The following is a 19,897-nucleotide window of genomic DNA, read 5'->3' as shown; positions in this document are numbered from 1 at the left end:
GGTATTGGAAGAAATGGAAATTTGTTTAGGTAATTGTGCAGATCTACAAGTAACAAGAACATCTGGGATTTCATGAACATGACAGATACTGAATAAAACTGAGGTTTGCTGTGTTGGAACAGAAAGAGTAATTTTGCTGAAAAGTAATTCACAAAAGGCAGATGCAGAGAGACACAGAGATTTAACCTGTTCTTCAACTATGCACATATATGAGCTTACAAGAGGGAGGCTCTGCTGTCCCATCTGTGTACAGGTAATATTGACACAATTTCTTCCAGCTTTGTAATCTAGACCAAGTAAACTTACACAAAAATAGAAAAAAAAAGATCTTTTGCATGAATATGTGACAAATGGAAATCTCAAGCAACATATCAACCTTCCTTTCTTTTCTTTATCAATTATTCTTTTCAGGCAGTTATTCTTTTTGGTTATTATACTATTTGCTTTACTTCCTTGTTTTGCTACAGTGCAGTTTTGCTGTAGGTATTGAAGGTGGCAGGTACATGAAGAAGGTAATAGCGAGGAAGTAGTACAGCTGAGATGGCATCACTTGTTAAAGCACACTTATAGTTGGCAAAAAAAAAAAGAAAATAAGCCTAAAATATATTTAATATATACTGAGAACTAAAATTTATGTCTCATGATAATCAGGGGCTCTACAGAAAGATACTGATTTTATGGCAGAGTAAATTCTCCATCCCTTTGCCTCTTTTTGCCATGTTCCACAGGACAATTTTCTTTCTCTTTTCTGTAGGCTGAAAGAACCTCACCATCTCTCTGCTTCTCTTCTGCCTTCCCCTAATTACATCTCCTGTACTCCACAGTCACAAACTATCTTTTCTTTCAAAGTTGATCTAATTGATACGTGTCTAACTAAACTCAGAGTCATTGGTCTCCACTAGTATCTAGTTTTTAAAGTTCTTTCAGGCCTAAAAAAAGGCCTCTGTGCCTGAAAGCCAGTCTAATTTCTCCAGCCACCCCAGGTGGTAGAATGAAAGGTACTGTGTCTGCCTGCAGACCTTGCCTTGCTTTGTTAGAGGCCTCCTATGGAGCACCCGTGTGAGTTCAGAATTCCCTCCACTTGAACCTGAAGTGCTGCAGAGCAATTTTTTGACAAAGCATTATGACTCATTAGTGACTCAGAAACTGAGCTGGCTCAGGCAATCCCTGGGGGATTTATATCAAGGCATTCGATATGATTGATTCCCCTAGTGCTGAAAGCAAGAAGTTCCTCAAGGTACCTGGCAACCCCAAGAATGGCTTAAATTGTCATCCCAAATGGCTCACTTCTGGCTCTCTTGTTTGAGGTAGTTGGTGTCCCCTTAAATGCCAATTTCTTCTCATTTTCAAGTTGTTTGTGAGATATGGAAACTGCAGAGAACATAACAAATAGCAACGATAAAATCTAAGACTGAAATTTCTGTCAAAAGCAAATGTGTTACAATTCTTTGGGATCTAGTGTAGAACTTCTTAAGAAAAAGCAAGGAAAGTAGAAAGGAATTCATAGTAAAAAATAAAATAAAATAAGGACTGCAGAATACTCTAGGACTTCTTTCCTTAGCTTTAAAACACAGAATAGTTGTCAAAACCTAAATATTTTTTGTCTTCTTTCAGAAGCCATCAGAACACCATAACTTATTTAGGAAAGTTCTTATTTAGCAAGGAAAGAAAACTAGTCTCAGTAACCAGGAGAACAGTAATACCTGCCTTAGTAATGACCCTTTTTAGCTGGTTAGTAAAGAAAAGAACCAAAAAAGCATATGTGCATTAAATTATACTCATCCATTTCTACTTAGAGGAACAATTATTAGTCTGGAGGCCTAATCTATGGGTTTTGAATTTCCACCATGTTTCAACCACAACTTCTGCAGACTGTCTGCAGGTTTAGGGCCTCTTGTGAATCCTCTCAATCCTCATAAACTGTCTGTGGTTTGTCTGTAGAACTGTACTGTGAATCCAGTCTGAGTGTGTTCTTGGAAAATGTAGGAACAGAAATACTGCTAACTCTGTTCTAAGAGACCTGCCAAAAAGAAACGAAACACAATCACCTTTTCACAATTTCATTCCCCCTGTAAACTCCACCTCTGCAATATTTAGGCTGACTTTTCTGAAAGACTTTTTTGAAGGGAAAATAGAGATGCTTGAAAAGATTTTAAACATAGAATTTCTTCTCTTGACAACAGCAATTGGAGCAATAGCTGGATTCATTTTAAACATTTTAAAATAGATGTTTGTCAGTTTTCTGTATAGATTTGCATATTTTATGCATTTGTCCAGAGAAAATATCAATAAAATTCATAAGCCTTCATAGGGCTCAAGGTACATTAGCCAGCAAGTGAATGATGATGAGTCTTATGAAAGTACAGATATATGTGGGTCCTGCTGCATGTAGGCACCAAGGTTTTCATCACAGACCAAGATCAGACTGAGATCTAGTTGAGACTAAAGCTATAACAGAATAAGACAAAACAAGGATTTGTTGAAATCATTGACAAAACTGGCACTGTTTTCCACATAAGTATCATCTTTTTTTTTCTTTTCCTTTTTGAAATAAATTTTAATTTAGAAAATTATAATAAAAAGATTAGCATTTTTTAAAGCAGTAAAAATATGCAAAAATTTTTCTTCTCACCCAAGATTAACTTTATTGTGTTGTTTTTATGCCTTCTTGTTAGTAGCCTGTGTTTTCATTCTAAGGTGCTCCTCTAAGGAGACTGCCTGTGTTTCTGTTCACTGCATCATGGCCTTAACTACCTTTGCTAAAATTAAATTGATGATCCAGATGTTTAAAGCTCTATTGAAAGTGTACATTTTAATTCCTTGTCACCTCTGAAAATCAGATCATAAATTTAGTTTTGGCAAAGTCAACTAGAAATAAGTAAAACAAAAGAAAACAATGCTATAAGACAATGAAGATTCAGACAATAATATTTGGAGACTGAAATGCCAGAAAATGTGGTTCTCCTCAATTCCTGCCTGCCTGTGTTAATGAACTAAATGAGGTCATGGCAAGAAATTGTGAATTTTCATGCTACACACTGTTTAATTATTCATATTTCTTTGGCATGGTTTTGGTTAGGCTTATTAGCACTATCTCAGACAATGCCTGGGTGAGGATAAGGGGATGGCATTCCCCGAGGACAAACCAGTGAAATCACTGGTTTGTGACGTGGGGGAATGCTCTGGGACGTGTCACAGTTGGTGCCAGACACATTTCCTTTGCCACCAAACCTATGGAGCAAGAGGCAAGGGAGCCTCTGTCCCCTCTGGCAGAGCAGCCCAGCGGAGCGGGAGCCGTTCATCGCAGCCCTCGCTCCCCGAGAGCAGCCTGGTACAAGGGGGTTTATCCATTTGATGTTTTAGGGCCTTTCCAGTCAAAGAAAGCTTTCCTGCCTTTCAGGAAACTGCCCAAACCATTCAGGGGAAGATTTTGAGAAAACAAGGTTTTGAATTTTTTTTTTCCAGTTCAATCCACACACTTAAGTAGTCAGGAATGGGCATTCAATGGCTGTGGAAGAACTGAGACTCCTGCCTGTTGTCTGGGGAAAGTCAGAAGAGTACTCTTGGGATTATTTCAGTTTATGGTGGGTTTTTTCCTGTACTAACTATCTAATAGAAAATTTATATATAAAAAACATATGGAGAGAGGTTTAAAATCTATAGCTCACCACTCAAAGACATTTCTTACTAGACTGCCTACTTTGTTCTTGCCCTACTGTTCTTCAATACGTTGCACAGTATCTCCTTTCCACCTCTTGAAATTTCCTTATGGCCTTGAAATGAAGTCTTTAAAGGGCTATTTTAATATAGAATGCAGAAGCTGGAATTAAATATAATGTACACAGTTGTACTTTTCTATGGGTTTTATGCATACCCATACATGATTGGCCACTTGATTTTGTTAAGTTAGCAGCTGGTTTATTTTCTGTATTTTATTATCTTGCCTTGTGTCCTGGGTTGCAGTGTTGTCTCTCTGTAACACAGGTTACTTTGTCATGTTAATATATTATTGTGTTAAAAATATCCTGAAGGTCTGCATAGTGGGAACTTCAAGGAGGGTGGTGAGGGGAAAAATAAAATCACACACTTTCATACACTTGTGAAATGAAGTCTGCAGCTTCTGGCCCAGAGTTAATTTCTCAAACAAATCTGCAATAATAATTTCCATTCTAAATGCTCTTTCAAGGCAAGGTAATTATTGGCATAATTTCAGTATGCATTGGACATTGAGGTTTAATGAGCATATTATTAATTTTTGATGCTTAAAAACAGAGCCTGGAAGACTATTTTATTGTGGTAGCTGTAGAAAATATGTCTGAGTTTCTGAGGTCATGTGATACACGCTCAGACATTAAAATGACCTGTAGTTTTGGAATGTAGAAATGCACTGTGTCATTATTTTACAAGTGGTAAATGGTGGGAAAGTTTGCCAAAGTGATAAAAAGAAAATAATCAACAATACAGATAGACAAACAGAGAGGGGAGAGCAGTTACTCACCCAAATCCAAATAATGCACAGAGTGGTTCTGTATTAAAGAGAGTTTAGACTGTAGTAAGTGTGTAAATTAATTACCATAATATACCATAACCTGCTGTAAGAGTGTTTAATTTCCTTCTTTGAAATGGAGAACCTTCTTTTACCAACTGCTACTTAATTTCTGATTTTAATATATGTATAGCATCTGTACATTTAATCAGCATAGTTCACCATGTGTTGCTGTCTTGTTACTAATATAGTTGGTATTTTTTCCCATTTTATTAACCCAGGATTTTGATGCTGTTCAGATCAAGGTGGATCATGCAAACTCAAGATACATTTATTTATTTATAGATGCAGCCAATAATAAAGAGTAAGAGAACCTGATGAGAAGTAGTTAAATAGATGTCATTATCCCTGTGTATCATTTGAATTGCTGTTATACATTGATGTTACACAGATCTAAATTTTAATCCAGCAATAATTTATCTTCTTAGGTGTATGGGCAAAGCAGGTTTCACATTTTTGCCTGAGAATTAGATCTTTTTATATTATAATATCTAATGTATGTGAAGTTATGAGGAAAGGTCAAAAGAAATGCTGCAATGTGACATTGGAAAAATAATAAAAGGGCTATGCAATCACTAAAACCTTTTTTCTGTAAATTAGGAATGAAGTTTTAAATAAATTATTTTTACATTATTTTATTAAAAAAAGTTAATTTTCAATATGGAATGGTTTTATTTCAAGATAGTTCCAGTTTTCAGCAAATTGCAAATTTGTTTTTCCATGCTCCCTCCTCCTAGTAAATTTCTGCTTCTCAGATGCTGCATAAATAACAAACTAGAAACTACTCTTGTGGTCATATGCAATACACACTCTTAAGGAAGTCTTGAACTTGTGACTTCTATATGTGCTTCCACAGTGTAAATGCTACAGTGCATTTAAATTACTTGCTTTACACTTGTATGGGTACTTCAAGGTTCTCTTACCCAAAAACATTGGGTGCAGAGCTACATTTCAGGGCTTTTTTCCTGTCACTGAAAAGGAGAAAATAATGTTTTGAATTACTAAAGGTTGCAGAGTTTGACCTACTCAAGCCCACTGAAAAAGGAGAAAGATGATTTTTACGTACAGGCCTTCACCACAGAAGTGTTTCCCCTTATTCCTGTAATCTTTCTGCTGAGTTTCACTGATTTTGAATTCTGAATGCCATTTTACTTTCAATGTGAGAAAATTCAAACAGTTGGACTTGATTTTAGTACAAACAAAGTTTAAAATCAAACATTTCTACAGCTTTATCTTTGCTGTCAGCTGTCAGGCAAATGGGCATGATGGACACCAGGCTGTGCTCCACACATATTCACATTCACTGCAAAAATCACTATTCTCTCTACTTTGTGGAAAAGGGCAGAAATTCACTCTTCTATAAACAAAAGCTGAGTTTTGCAGTGCCAAACCCAGAATTAGCAGAGGCTGGAACACAGCCAGGTTATAAGAATTTATTTTTTCAATAGTTTTTTAAAGCCAATTAAATAAATGTGTTCAGATATTTTCATGAATCTGAGCGATTCTTTGCTAACAATTTGCACTCTGAGCTTATTAGGAAAGATCCAGATTAGGAAATATATTTTTTCTGCCCTACAAATTGAACAGAGCTGCTGAGCAGTGCACTCAGAAGTGAGAATAGTGAGCTCTGCCACTTCATCAAATTGTTTTGATTCCTACTCCTTCTTCCTTGTTTTAATAAGCTAACCTTGTCCAGCATAATTCAAGTTACATAGGCTGGGATTCTTAAATATTTTCACAGGACTACAGGGAGAAAGAGAAGTCTATTTTTTGATAATGTTTCAGATGCCAGAGAAGATTAGAACCTGAGGAAGAATGCTGGAATGGAAAATTAATTTGATGGCATTACAGCAGTTTTGAAGAAGAGGTTAGGGAAAAAGTACATTAGTTTTGAAACCTCCTCCTTCACAAGTTGAATAATGCCTTGTCCTATTTTTAACTTCATATATATTACAAATTGACTTTGACTGCTGCATAATTTTTAGGGCTAGAGGAATTTTTCTGCTCCCCCTTCTATCAGTTTTAGAAAATTAGACTCGTCACTGTTGTAAATTTGACAGTTTTAATGAGGAAATATTTCTTGCCTCTAAGCTCTAATTGCAGCAAATTGAGTTTTTATATATGGTGAAATACTGGAACAAGTTGCCTGGAGAGCTGGTGGATGCCCCATCCCTGGAAACCTTCCGTGTCAGGCTGGACTGGGATCTGAGCAACCTCACTGAGGTGAAGATGCCTGTGGACAGGGAGGGAATTGGACAAGTTCACCTTTGAAGGTCCCTTCCAACCCAAACTATTCTGTGATTCTATGACATATATTTTTTTATTGTCATGTCCTGCATTTCTTCATTGTAGCCTACTTTACCTGCCCTCAAAAATTCCCCTTAAAAGTTACAATTGAGGATGATTGGCCAGAAAAACATCTTGCTTTGAATGCTGTGCTTTGAAAAATGTGCAGAGCTTTTGGTGCACTGGTCACTACTATTTTACTGGTTATAAAGGGTGTTTGTTGAGGGGTTTTATGAAGTATTTTACAATATATGAATATCAAAACAATTTTGGAAAGCAAAAGATAGGTTAATTTGTTTGAAAAATAATATTTGTTACATTGTTTAGAGATTGAATTTCAATATTAGTTTTGAAAATACCCCATGCTATTTTGCTTATATTTGCTTCCTTTATATGTATGGTCAGGACAGCTCCATGTAACCACTGGTGTGTTCTGTGTAAAGCAAAGATACTGCTTTGGTTCAAAGGATTCCTGAATAGAAATTCATGGAGGGGTACTGAAGTGTCTTGGTGTGTGTTCTGAGCCTGGGCCTTAGGGATACAACCAGCAAAATAATTTTTGCCTAAGACTTCATCAAATGTGGGAAAAATCCCCAATTTTTATAACTATTGATGCATTCATTTTCTGAGGGTAAATTACCTGTCATCATTACTATTAATCCCATACACGTCTACCTTCAGCTATATCCAACATCCTATAGGATCTCAACACTTATGTCACTTCTCTCCTTTGAGCAACAATAATTTAAATATCTTTTTGCATATCAGCTCAGTCTTCCTGGTATTGAAATACAACACTTCCTAGCACAAGCAACTTATTATTGTGGTCTGCCAGAAAAAAATAAACAACAAAAGCAAAATTTTGGCAATAGCAGCAGCAGCAGCTGGAAAGGAGGTAAAAATAAGTTTATCAGTGTATGAGTAAATGGCCTGAACACAGAGACTGTGCTGACAGTGATGAAAATACTCTACCCCAGATAATTAATACTTAACCAGTTTTTTACCACTTAACATCCTTTTTGTTCTTATTTGGAGCTTTTCTAGCACTAATAAATGCTTCTTTAAGGTGTGTATCAGATTCGAGATGTGGGAAATACTTGACATTCTGTTTAGTTCTCTATCTCTTCTAAATATTTTTTAATATTTGCTTTTGAGTAATGCATTTATATTTTTGTAGGTTGATACAGACAAGTTTTACTCCTAAATTATAATGATATGCTTAGAAATAATTTTATCAGCTGCAATTTTTAATTTTTTAATGTGCATCATTTCCTGTTTATCTGAATTGTACTTCATCTGGAATGTAAATGCCCAGTCACTGAATATGGATTTCATCTAGTCTGCCCTCATTCTTACTATCCTTAGTACCTGCTTGGTGTTTTCAGCAAATGGAAATTTTCCTCATTTTTTCAGAATTTTAAAACCTTCAGAAATATGGTCAATAGCAAAGTGACTGTTGCCTTTCACTTCAAGGGCAGAAAATAACCATTCATTCCCAGCTTTGGTTTCCTACCTTTAAATCAGTCTATTGTGGTGATACTGTTTAGTCATTTTTCTTGTTTGTTGTTCTTGCTGTTGTCTTTTATCATTCCTTTATGAAAATGTACCAGCAGAGCATGTTTCAATGCAGTGAAGAGCTTCCTAAATTATTCTGATTTCTCCTATGGAGTTAAAATAGCTTCTGTTGAGTTTAAGTTTTACAGTGTTAAAAACATTAACATCAGCCTATATTAAGGTTTTTTGTGTGATACAGCCTAAATGCCCTTCACAACAGAAGCTTTCTTTGTTCCTGTGTTTTGTCACAGGGAATCTTAAAAATGACCACAATGAAAGTGGCAGGAAATCCTAATACTGGCTTTTGCTTTCCCCAGTTTGAAGTTGTATCTAGTTTAGTACTATTTAATTCCTGTTTCAGTTCCCTATGGTCTCCCATTCTCTCAAAGGCCCAGAATTCTGGTGTAGATCATGTATCAGACTGAATCCATCTCCCTCCTCTCTGTGTGCCCCGCAGGTGCTGAGCCAGGCTGGGTTGGCTTGGCTGGAGTGGTGACAGCAGGCAAGGACACTTGGCTTTATGGCCACTTGACCTTACCTGCACATATTTGCAAAACCAGAAAAGTGCAGAAGGATATCAGCTTCTTTCTTTGTAAATTACTGTACAGGATAAGAAAGCAGATAATTCCTTCTTCCACACCTTTTTCAACAATCCCTTGCTGCTGTTCTCCTTTTCCATGTCTCCTCCTCAACCCAGTCACTTCTATTTCCACAATACTGATCTTGTGTTTTATTTTCCCTCTGCACTCCTATAATTAAAAAATTTAACCTTTGTTAAATTAAGCTAACACATATAACTTCACCAAGACTGCTTTTCTCACTTAATTTCAATTTTTTTTTCCCCTTTTTTGTGTTTGTAGATGTCAGCACCTCTGCAGCAGTCTGTCTTTTGGCACACTTGTGTTTTTTCTCTAAGGAAGAAGGGTGCCGAGTGATTCCCCTATCACCAAGACTCAAATGAGAAATTATGTAGGACCATGTTGGCTGATAATTTGGCTGTTTGGGGAGCAAGAAAGGAAAAAGCCAATTTGACATTATATTAAAGAGAAAATTAATTCCAAGATTCCAGGATGGATTAAAGGCTAGAAAATCAATTTACTTGGATTAGAAGTAATTGTTGTGAAAAACATGTAATTCTAAGAGGAAACCTTTGTTTACTTTTCACTTATAAGTTTCAAACTTCATTAAAACTTCATTATGGTTATTTTTAAATAGTGATTAGAAATTCCTGACTAAAGAAAAACATACCAGGCCAGAAAATATCGAGCAATATCTGCAAAGGCACTAAGCTACTATTCCATCCACTCACTGAAATCAGAGCTGACAATTAAGATTTTGCTCAGATAGGAGCCACTAGAAATTAGAGACAGCTTGAGGACATTGCCCTCTGATGGTGTTATGTTTGCAAGATGGGAATTTGGTCTGTGAGTAAATCAAGAATCCTTATGAACATAACTGATATATGAATTTTTGACTGCAAAATTCACTGCTTAGGAGATTCTCATACCTTTAGCCTTGACAAAGTATGGAAAAATGGACTGAAAGAGCCTCCAGTAAGGACCTCTGCTGAATTTGTTGGGATTGTGCACACAGCACTTTGATGAAACTTTCTGTGGATGTCACTGAAATTTGAACCCATAACTTCATAGGACATGGAATCAATCAACCGTGAAACTAATTTTAATTAGTGACTTACATGGAAAAGTTGCATATGCAAGCAACATCAGGCAAGGCAAACTGCATCTCTCCTTTGATGGGAAATTATTGGGAAAAGGTTGCTAGTGAATAATTATGATCAGCTGAAGACATTTTAGGAGATGGAATAAGACAGGGCTTGGTGGAAAGAAAGTTAAAGATTTAAAGTGGATTAAATCACTTGATATTTGCATATGAAGGCTTTAGCATATAAATAGGTGTTTATCTTGATCTTGCATGTGTCTTTTTGTGCTGTGAGTGGAATAGCACAGGATAAAAGTATATAGGGGCACACTGTTCTACCTCTTTTATTATGAATCACGGTAACTTGACAGCAAACCCCACATTTGCTATGAGGAAGCAATATGAAAGAAGGAAGAAAAACAACCTTCTCACCCAGCTCTGGTAATAATATCTTTGGCTCATTCTCTACAGGTGGAATTCACCACTTGCCAAGCCAGAAAAGTGCAGGTCTGCCCCAAAGTCTTACTCTGTATCTGCCAGCCCTGGCTTTGTGTCTGTGATATTCCAGCCATGTCAAAAAGAACTACACATCTGAGCAGGAATTGTCACAGCCTTGGCAAGGTGACACAAGCTTCCTGATTTCCCTATTCCAGTAAGAAAGACAAGTGGAGAATTCCTTCAAGAAACACGTTAGCATTAAAGGGCATCTGAGTGTCCTCTTCCTTTCCAGTCTGAGGTTTACAGAAACCACTCAAGGCTGTGGGCTGAATATCATGGCATCAACATGAATGTTTGCACTACCATGTCCCTGAATTAGACCTAACCCTGGAATACAATGTTCTCATTTTATGACTATTAATTTATCAAAGATATTTAAAAATATTTTTTTCTCCACCCCCCCGCCCCTATAATTGATAAAAAAAGGTCTTTTTTTTCTATACTGTATCTGCATCTATAGAAATATTTAATCAGAAGTGCAATATACAAAATGCTAGAGATGTTTTGGAGCCCTTTTTTTGTTCTTTTTTTTTTTCAACACACCAGTGTTCATAGTGGCATTTAGCAATGTACACAAGTGTTTTTATTGATTTTTCAGCAATGATTCACCCTAAACAGAAAATTTTCCTAAATGAATAATCAATGCTTTAATTAACTATGCTGACTTCCCAAAAATTTTCCAGAGGAGATTTTGAAGATACTCGGGGTTCAATATATGATATAAAATCTGTACTTTTGCAGTAGTCATTTAAAAAACAATGAGCATTACCCATGTACCCTAAAGTGTGTCACCTTTGTTGCTGCAAATCCTAACCAAAATGAAGCAGCTAGAGCAAAAGAATTCCCAGAAACTGGCTGATATCTTCATAAAGGTGGTACCCAAAGGAAAAAGTGAAAACCAGTGATATTTCTCATTTTGTGCAGAGAGAACAAAAGAAAACAAAAGGAGACTAAGAAGGCATGATGAGTATTAAAAATAAGCCATGTTGTGATGAAGCCCTTAAAAGACTGTGACAAGCAAAGAAATGTTAAAAAAGTTAATTCAGTGAAGTACTTGGCAATTTTTTTCCTTTGAAGATGAGAGACTTGTAGAGCAAATAGGATTTAAAGTGTTCTGCTGCTCACATAGAGCCTTGCCTTGTGGCATCTGTTAACAATGACTTGTTCCAGATTCAAGCCCAGCCATTATTAGAATAGAAATTTGTATTAACTACTTTTTCAATTAGAACAAGGCTTTCTCAGTGACAGAGAAAACAATGGAATGCAGCCTTTAATGGGACAGCATTTCCTCTGAGAACACCATGGGATATGAGGTCTCTTTCTGTAGCTTTGAGTTAATTGCACACAAAAGACTGCAGGAGATGGTATTTGTTTAAAATTGTTGCTGGCATTGCAATAAGAGCTACCACTCCTAATTAAATTGGAACATGTAATTCTGCATGGAAAACAGGTTATGCCAATGCAGATCTTAAAACATCTTGGGGTGACAAATATTAGAAAGCAGACACAAGTATTAGTAGCAAACAGCTGAAAGAATTCTAGTTGATATCAGATAGATACTTTTTCTAAAATACATTCTGTACAAGAATACATTTTCTGAAATAGCTGCATTTTTACTTACCCTTAATTAAAAAGTCAAGCTGTTTGACCTTACATTTAAGCAGATCTGAACATTCTTGGCTATATTCAGCTATGGTGAAATGACCTAGATTTCACAAGGAATTAATAAAGCAAGTAATTTGTGTCCTTTAGGCATCTGTGAATGAATGCCCAAAATCACTGTCAAAATTTACATCTGCAAACTGAACAGCCAGTACTGTCATTTTAAGAAAAATTTATATATTCTCCAGCCTGCAGTGTAAGTAGAGAAGGTTCTTTGGTAACTGATACTAAATCAAAGAACAAAATTCAAAATAAAGGTAGGTTGTATCTAGTCTAAAAAACAGCACATTAACTTTCATGTCTAAACGTTTTCTTTTGGAAATAAAGGAATTAAATAGAAGAATGAACAGAAAACTTATTCTTCAGTCAGGACACTTATACTCTAAATTTTTAACAGAAATTATGTTCCTTCAGCCAAATAAGAGAAATTACCCTCCTCATCCTGAAAATTTAGCAGGCCAGAAGCTGTCCTTGTACATTAGTAAATGATGTAAGGGTCTAAAGTGAAGTATAAAGGAAAGATAAACACAGAAATTATTTCATAACATTTTGTCAACACATCAATAGACAATGTTTCTCACAAGAGCTCAGAAACCAGCTTCCAAATTTCTTGAGGGTCTGATCAAATTCAGAACAGTCATCAGTGTCATCAAAGACTTTAATGTTTTCCTAAAACATGCAGGAAAGTTTATTGACAATACAGAAGATTTATTATTATTATTATTATTATTATTATTATTATTATTATTAATAATAATAATAATAATAATAATAATAATAATAATAATAATAATAACTATGCATAAGAAAAACTATTTAGATGTAAGAAAAAACAATCTCCATTTTGCTATAGAGGTTAAATGGTTTGGGTATACCATCCCAGGTATGTCTCCTGTTCCTGAAACCCATTTAGCTGCTAAATTTAATAAATCTACAACAAACTTCCATGTAAGCTTTTGACCTGGAACTCAGTCTTTCCTTCACAATCTCTCTGTTCCAGATATTATTTTCCTCTTGCACCTGGTGTAAGCTTCTCAGAAGTTCACTGTGCTCCTGGACTCTAATCTGATTTGTTTCTATGAAGTGACATTTTCAATAAACTAAAACATCTCAATTAACATAATCCAAGATGCCATTACTTATTATACTTTGACAATCTATTGAATGGCTTAGCAAAAGCAAATAGACTGGTGAACTCACATCAACTTTAAAAAATATTAAATCATTGTATTCTCTGTAGTTTGCAAATGGTGGTGATCTATTTCATCACTTTCCATGTTAATACCACTTTAATTAAAAGTAAAACAAGATAAATGCTCTCCTAAGCATTGTGAGACCTGCTTATGTTTTCTTCATACTGTGTATGCTACACTTCTAAAATGCTATTTAGGATTTATTCAGGCTAAGTTTTTTGACAGAACAGGCTTTGAAATGGACATTAAATCTTGTTGGTTCTCCTCATCCCCCACATCCCCACCACCAGCCAGTATTATGTACTGTCCAATCAAAGTCAGGGCAAAATGTGTATCATTAACTACTTCACTTTAATAAATAACAAATACATTTCAATAATCTATTTAGAATCACAGCTTTATAGCTCCTAACTTTCCAGCTGCTGTTATGTGAGAGTGACCTGGAGCCCAGTCCCAGGGATATTTATCTATTCCTTTTTGTAGCTGCCATCCCTCCCAGTCAAGGCCTGTGTGCTCTGCAGATCCATTTTATTTATCTTCATTCATTACTATGGTGAACAGACCTCTCTGTGCTGAGATGGGTCTTGCACCTTTCTTTCAGTATTATTTGTCTTGCCTCTAATTATTGAGCATCAAACTTCTAAAACACAGAACCTTGATGATAGTTCTAAAGATCATTGATGAAACTACGGAGTAGTTTTGCAAATTAACTCTGCAGGCAACTTTGAAAGTTGCAGGCTGGACCTACCAATAATCCTGAACTTCCACTGGTCCTTCCAGTAAGAGCTGTTCAAATTACTTAATTTTGTGGGTCAGTGTCTCACCTCTATCCTTCTCCTCACAAAAATCTGTAAGAACAGATAGATCAGAAAGCATGTTTTTAAAGTACACTTTAAGCATGTTTTCAGTCTGTCTCCTGGCCAGCCACACTGAGAAGGGAATCCTACAGCAGTTTAACTGCATTTTGAGGGTGCCTTGACAAACCTATTCCAACATCTCTCCAGGCCTGGGGAGAGTTAAAAAGCATCAACTCTGTAAAGTGTCAAAAAAGAGTAAGAAAAGCTCCACTGTGGTAATGCTCATTATAAAATCAGTGGGACCTTTGCAATCTCATGGACCCTGCCAGGCTGCCTCTGCTTCCTTCAGCTCCCATTAGAAATCAGTGATAGCCAAATGAATTCGCTCATCATTACACTTGTAATAGGTGGAAATACACTGTGTGTATTTGCCAGAGGCTTTTATAGGGAAAAATCTTTTGTCAAATGATTTTGTATTTTGACAAAACATTTTCATCAGTTCAACAAAAGAGAGAAGAAATAAAAATTCTTTGGACCAACTAAAAAGACAGTTTCTGTTTTTACTTGGAAACAGCTTTTTCCTTCAGAAACATGTTTTATGTAAAAAATATTTTCACAATAAACCACCTTCATCTGATAAGATTGTGATAGACATATATGCTGTTTCTTCAAAAGGGTACTTTTCTTCTAAAACAATTTGGTTTTTCTTCTCCAATACATGAAAAATCCAATCTTAGACCAACTGTCATGACCTCAAATTTGATGTTTACCTGTGTTTTCCATTATTAGATGGATTATTGATTAATATTTCTTATTTACTTTTGTTTTTTCTCAACAATTAATAGACTTCTAGTTTCAGGCACTGTAAGAAGACAAGTCTCTCTAAGAAGACCCTGCACAGGTATCTCACAATCAATTTTGTAAAAGAGTTAAAAGTTTCAAATTGTACTACTGTATGGCTCAGAACAGTGTCAAAACACAAGAATCCCCATTCTTTGGATGATTTAATATTGTTGAAATAAATAACCACACAGAACAATCTAAGTAACAGTAGTAAAACAAGAACAATCAATACAAATCTGTGTGCACGTGTGAAATTAATACCACTGCCAGTTTCCTGAGAATTCCAATGTACAATGTTACCTTGTAAATAAGACAGACATTTCCCTATGGACAAACACATTTACTCACAATTTAACAGTTTATAAATTAAAGGCTCCTACAGGATTGTTTTCTACAGGACACATCACTGTCAAACCTAAAACAGCCTGCATCTTTTGAAAATATATTTTCTGGGAAAAAATACAGTTGTTAGTTAATTTATCTTGATTTAAGTTTTCTTTTGAAAACAGCCTCTGTAGTCCTCAAGAGCTTTTGTGCATTTCCTAAATAAATAAACAAATGCAATCACAAAATGATTGCTCATGAGCCAAATCATCATATTTTTAAGAGTGCTCATAGGCAGAGAATCAAATGGGTAGAGCTGAATAACCACACATTAATAGCAGACACACACAAAAAAAATGTGCAAACAGCAGACTGGTTAAAATGCACTCTTTGGAGCTTTGCAGAATATATTATGGTCAGCAGCACAGTGGCTTCTGCTTTAGGTATTTTACAGTACAGCACAATATATACCAGCAAGGCAGGAAAATTCTAATGATGGACACATATATACTGAATTAATTTCTCAAGGGACAAGTCTGTTGAGCCTAGCACACTCAGGCATCATTCCTCCTAGACTTCTGCTAATTAATGTAGTGCAATTTTAGAAGAGGTGGAAAGGATCATATTGATAAGTGTCAATAGTGTACATTGAAAACATCTATTATTTCTCTTCTGTGTCCTTGGAGGCCTGAAAAAACCCCAAGCCCAGCAATCACTTACAGTTAATTGCTAAGCAGAACACAATTAAAACAAAAATATTAAACCCCTTCTTCTCTCTTGTTGTTGTTTTATCTGTGTTCCCTTCACGCCCCCTCAGTTTATCAGAAGCATATAGAGAACCAGGACATATTATTGTTAATCTATTAATTGCAAAATTGTTTCCTCAGGAGTTAGAGCATCATCTAATCCATTTAGATGTTCAAAGAATTGTTGTTTTAAGTAAGCGTTTTGTGTGTCTGATTGAAGGATGCTTTTGAAAGCAATGGTTTCAAGTAGAAAACACTTTTAAAATTAGGACATCCAGGAACAAAAAACTGCATAGCTGTTCTAAATCTTTCTACAAACTCAGATCCTATGGAAAAAGAAACTTTACTTGGGACCTAACATCTAGATTTTTTTTCCCAAGGTTAAAGAGTCTCCTTTTGTCCTTTGCTTTTACTGAGGAGATTTGTAATGCTTTTTGTTTAATTAAGTGACAGAATAAATTGACCAAGGCGATCAGGAAGTGTTTTGATCCAGATTATTGGAATGGAAACTATACTGAGCTTTCCCAGTAACTTGTAAGCCAGCATCCTTCTCCATTAGATCTGACAACTACAATTTGCTCTGGAGCTCCTGATGCAGCTTGTCACTACCAACAGGCCAGTATGTACATGGCCAGGGGTTACAACACACTGATTCATTAGGCTGCAACCACGAATCTGCCACTTCAGAGAAAAGGCCCATCCATCTCTCTACATTTAGCTGTCATTCCTACCATGAATGTAATGCTATTACTGAGACAGCCAAGTCCATTGCTCATGCCAGATGTTGTTAGGAATTCAATCCATCCTATCTGTGAACACTGGTCCCTTCAAACAACAAGATGTTGAGTGAATTACATATTGAGTGGTGAGGTTTTTTGGCATTTAATTATCCAGCTGAAAGGAACATGCTTAATTGTTACTGTGGTTACTGGTCAGCAACTAAATAGAGGAATTTTATGAAGCGATGGTGGAGCAATGGCAGCTGAATAAATGTTTCACAGCACTGCAGTGGCTATGACAAAAAATCTGTGTGTCTTTACTGAACACAGATGCCTCTCTTGTTGGGTAAAATGAACATGTTTAATTTTGTTTTAAAGTGAGAACACATGTCGTTATTTCAATAAGGCAAATGCACGCTGTTCAGCCTCCAATTTGGGCCCTTCAAGCAGGATCACTGCCAGAGTGTACAGGGGTAGCAGCACAGTGCCAGTTATTCCACACCTTCAGAAAGCTGTGCTCAGATAGGCAGGACAAGGTCTGTGGGACTGCTGTGTTCAGCAAAAAGGGTATGTGATACTCTTGGAGATGAGCTAGTCCTGCACAAGTCCAGAGGAATAAGACACCAGTCATCTCTGCTTAGGTTTGCAAGGCAGGAAAACCCAAGACCACTTCATAAACCACTTCAAAACAGAACTCTGAAACTGGAACATAGTTAAGCCTCATCCTTTCATTAGGCTGATTGAAATTGTCCACATTAGAGAAATATTCTTGTGCTTCTGTACTTGACTCAAGCTGAAGAAAGAAATATTACAGATATATGTGATATTTTCAGTCCAGGCAAAAACACTGTGCCATCTCCAGCTGCATTTCAACAATAAAGCTTTGAGGGAATTGCATCAGGGCTTGGGACTTTCTCATTTTCCCTATGTGAAGATTCATTCTTATTTAGAAATGCAAGAAAGCAAAATAAGCAGCTGAAAAGGGAAGAGTTTATTCTTCTGGATTTTAACTGGGAAATAAGACACATGTACTTTCACAGAAACAGAGTAAAGCTAAGATTTTCTGAGAGTAAACATGTACATTGCCTTTAGTTTCTTTTTGTCATTTTTTCTTTTTTAATCTGACTTAATGATATAGTCTGGAATCCAGGAAGTACTTGCCTCACTAACAAATAAGTGATGACTTTTTCATTTACCAACTTTTCTTTGTTGCCACATAGAAATAAATTATTTATGATTTTCATATTCCTTTGATGAAGCCAGTTTGTCTAACATTGTTGAAATGACCATATTTAAAGGAGAAAAACGAGGGCTCAAACTGACTACATCTGAAGATTTTGGAAAGTATTTGAACTAACATTATACTATATTTAGTGATGATTTTTCACAGTTTATCAGAGATCAGACTGAAGATGACCAAGCATCTTGTGGAAGATTTTTATATATATTTGTATACCAATATTATTACTTACAAGGACAATGTCATACAACTTGACCTAGTCCAGGAGAGAACTTTTTCTGCTCCTGCTTTTTATTTGCTGAGACTAACAGCCTTCAAAACTCAAGGACCCCAATTAGCAGCAATACATGGCTCTGTTAGATTGGCACTCTTGCACATCCTGACCTAGACTTAAATAATCTCACAGATTCTAATGGATGTCACTCACACCAGCACAGGGAATGCTATTCTTTCCTCTACCCTAACACTTCTTTCAGACTCTTTGTACAAACAACAGCATTGCAGTCAGCTGTGTCTGATACCCTTGCAATAATTCTATTCTAATTTTTCTCATCTTAAGCCAAAGCAATAAATGCTTGGGGCTGGCCACATCCAGGGGCTCTGGTTGCTGTATGTCAGTTCACCACAGCTTTGTAAATACTAAAACACTTGATAACTGACTCACAGGTCCCCTGCTAAGTATTAAGACTTAATCTGTTGACAGCCTGATCCCTGACAAAAGAGTGGGAACAGGTATTAATATAGGTACCTATTTAGGGTTAATAATCCATTTATACAGTGCCTTCTGCAAGACCTGATCTTGCAAGCTGGAAAGCAGCCTGAAACTTCTTTTGCTTTATGAGGCTCAGACCCATCAGGTGCTGAACCATGACAGCTTTGTACTCTACACAACATGATCCACAGTGCTAACTTCATATTTCAGTTTTAAAAATCCAAAACAAAAGTCACAACACCTTAAAAGAATTTAGGTGTCTTATATAACCACAACTCCTAATTGAAGTGTTCACAACCATTTCCACAGATTCCTCAGTGTATGAAGTACAGCAGTAATATCCAGTATGATCTGACCTGGAATTTGGCTTCACTGAGGGTCACATACAGATATTTGCATATTTCTTATTTAAGGTAGAGACAGAGTCACAGTAAGACAGAGTTCCAGTTCACAGCAAGAAAAATATGAAGGAAATTCATAAATGTTTCACTTTCACTTCAATAATTTTTCTGCAGGGTAACTATCCAAAAAAAAAAAACCCAAAACCAAACCAAACTAAACTATTGAGCATTTCTTCAATTTTTTTGTTCTTAATAACTCTTTCAAGTGTTTAATTTTTGTGTAAAATCTATTTTCTGTCCTGTACTGCATCACAGATTCTGTTAGCAATTCACAAACTATTTACCCCAATAAGCAGAAATATAATCAAGTCATTTTAATATAATAAGGCAACTACTGACAAAAATATCCCACAAGTAAAAAAACAAAGACCGAAAAAATTGAATGGGACAACTATATAGGAAAATAAGGTAATAAGCCTTAGCTGGAATCTAAAAATGATTTATGAAAGTGGTATCGCTGAAGGGAGAGGGGCTGTCCTTAAGCTGTGAACAGATTCAGCCAAGTAGGTCTAACTCTATTTGAGTTGCTAAGAGACTCAAACTGCTAAGTTTCCTAAGTGCTTTAGCTATTCTTCCATCCAATAAATTATTTACAAACTATTCAGTCTATTGCAAGTAATCTCCCAAATATAAATTAACAAATAGTAGTGTCATTTGAAACTGGTTTTAGGAAGCTTGGGAATTTAAATTTTAAGATAAGACAAGTGATGATTAGCC

Source organism: Agelaius phoeniceus, chromosome 1 (genome assembly GCF_051311805.1).
Source record: "Agelaius phoeniceus isolate bAgePho1 chromosome 1, bAgePho1.hap1, whole genome shotgun sequence".
Taxonomy (NCBI): domain Eukaryota; kingdom Metazoa; phylum Chordata; class Aves; order Passeriformes; family Icteridae; genus Agelaius; species Agelaius phoeniceus.
The sequence above is the reverse complement of the archived record's forward strand: the minus strand, read 5'-3'. Positions refer to the sequence as shown.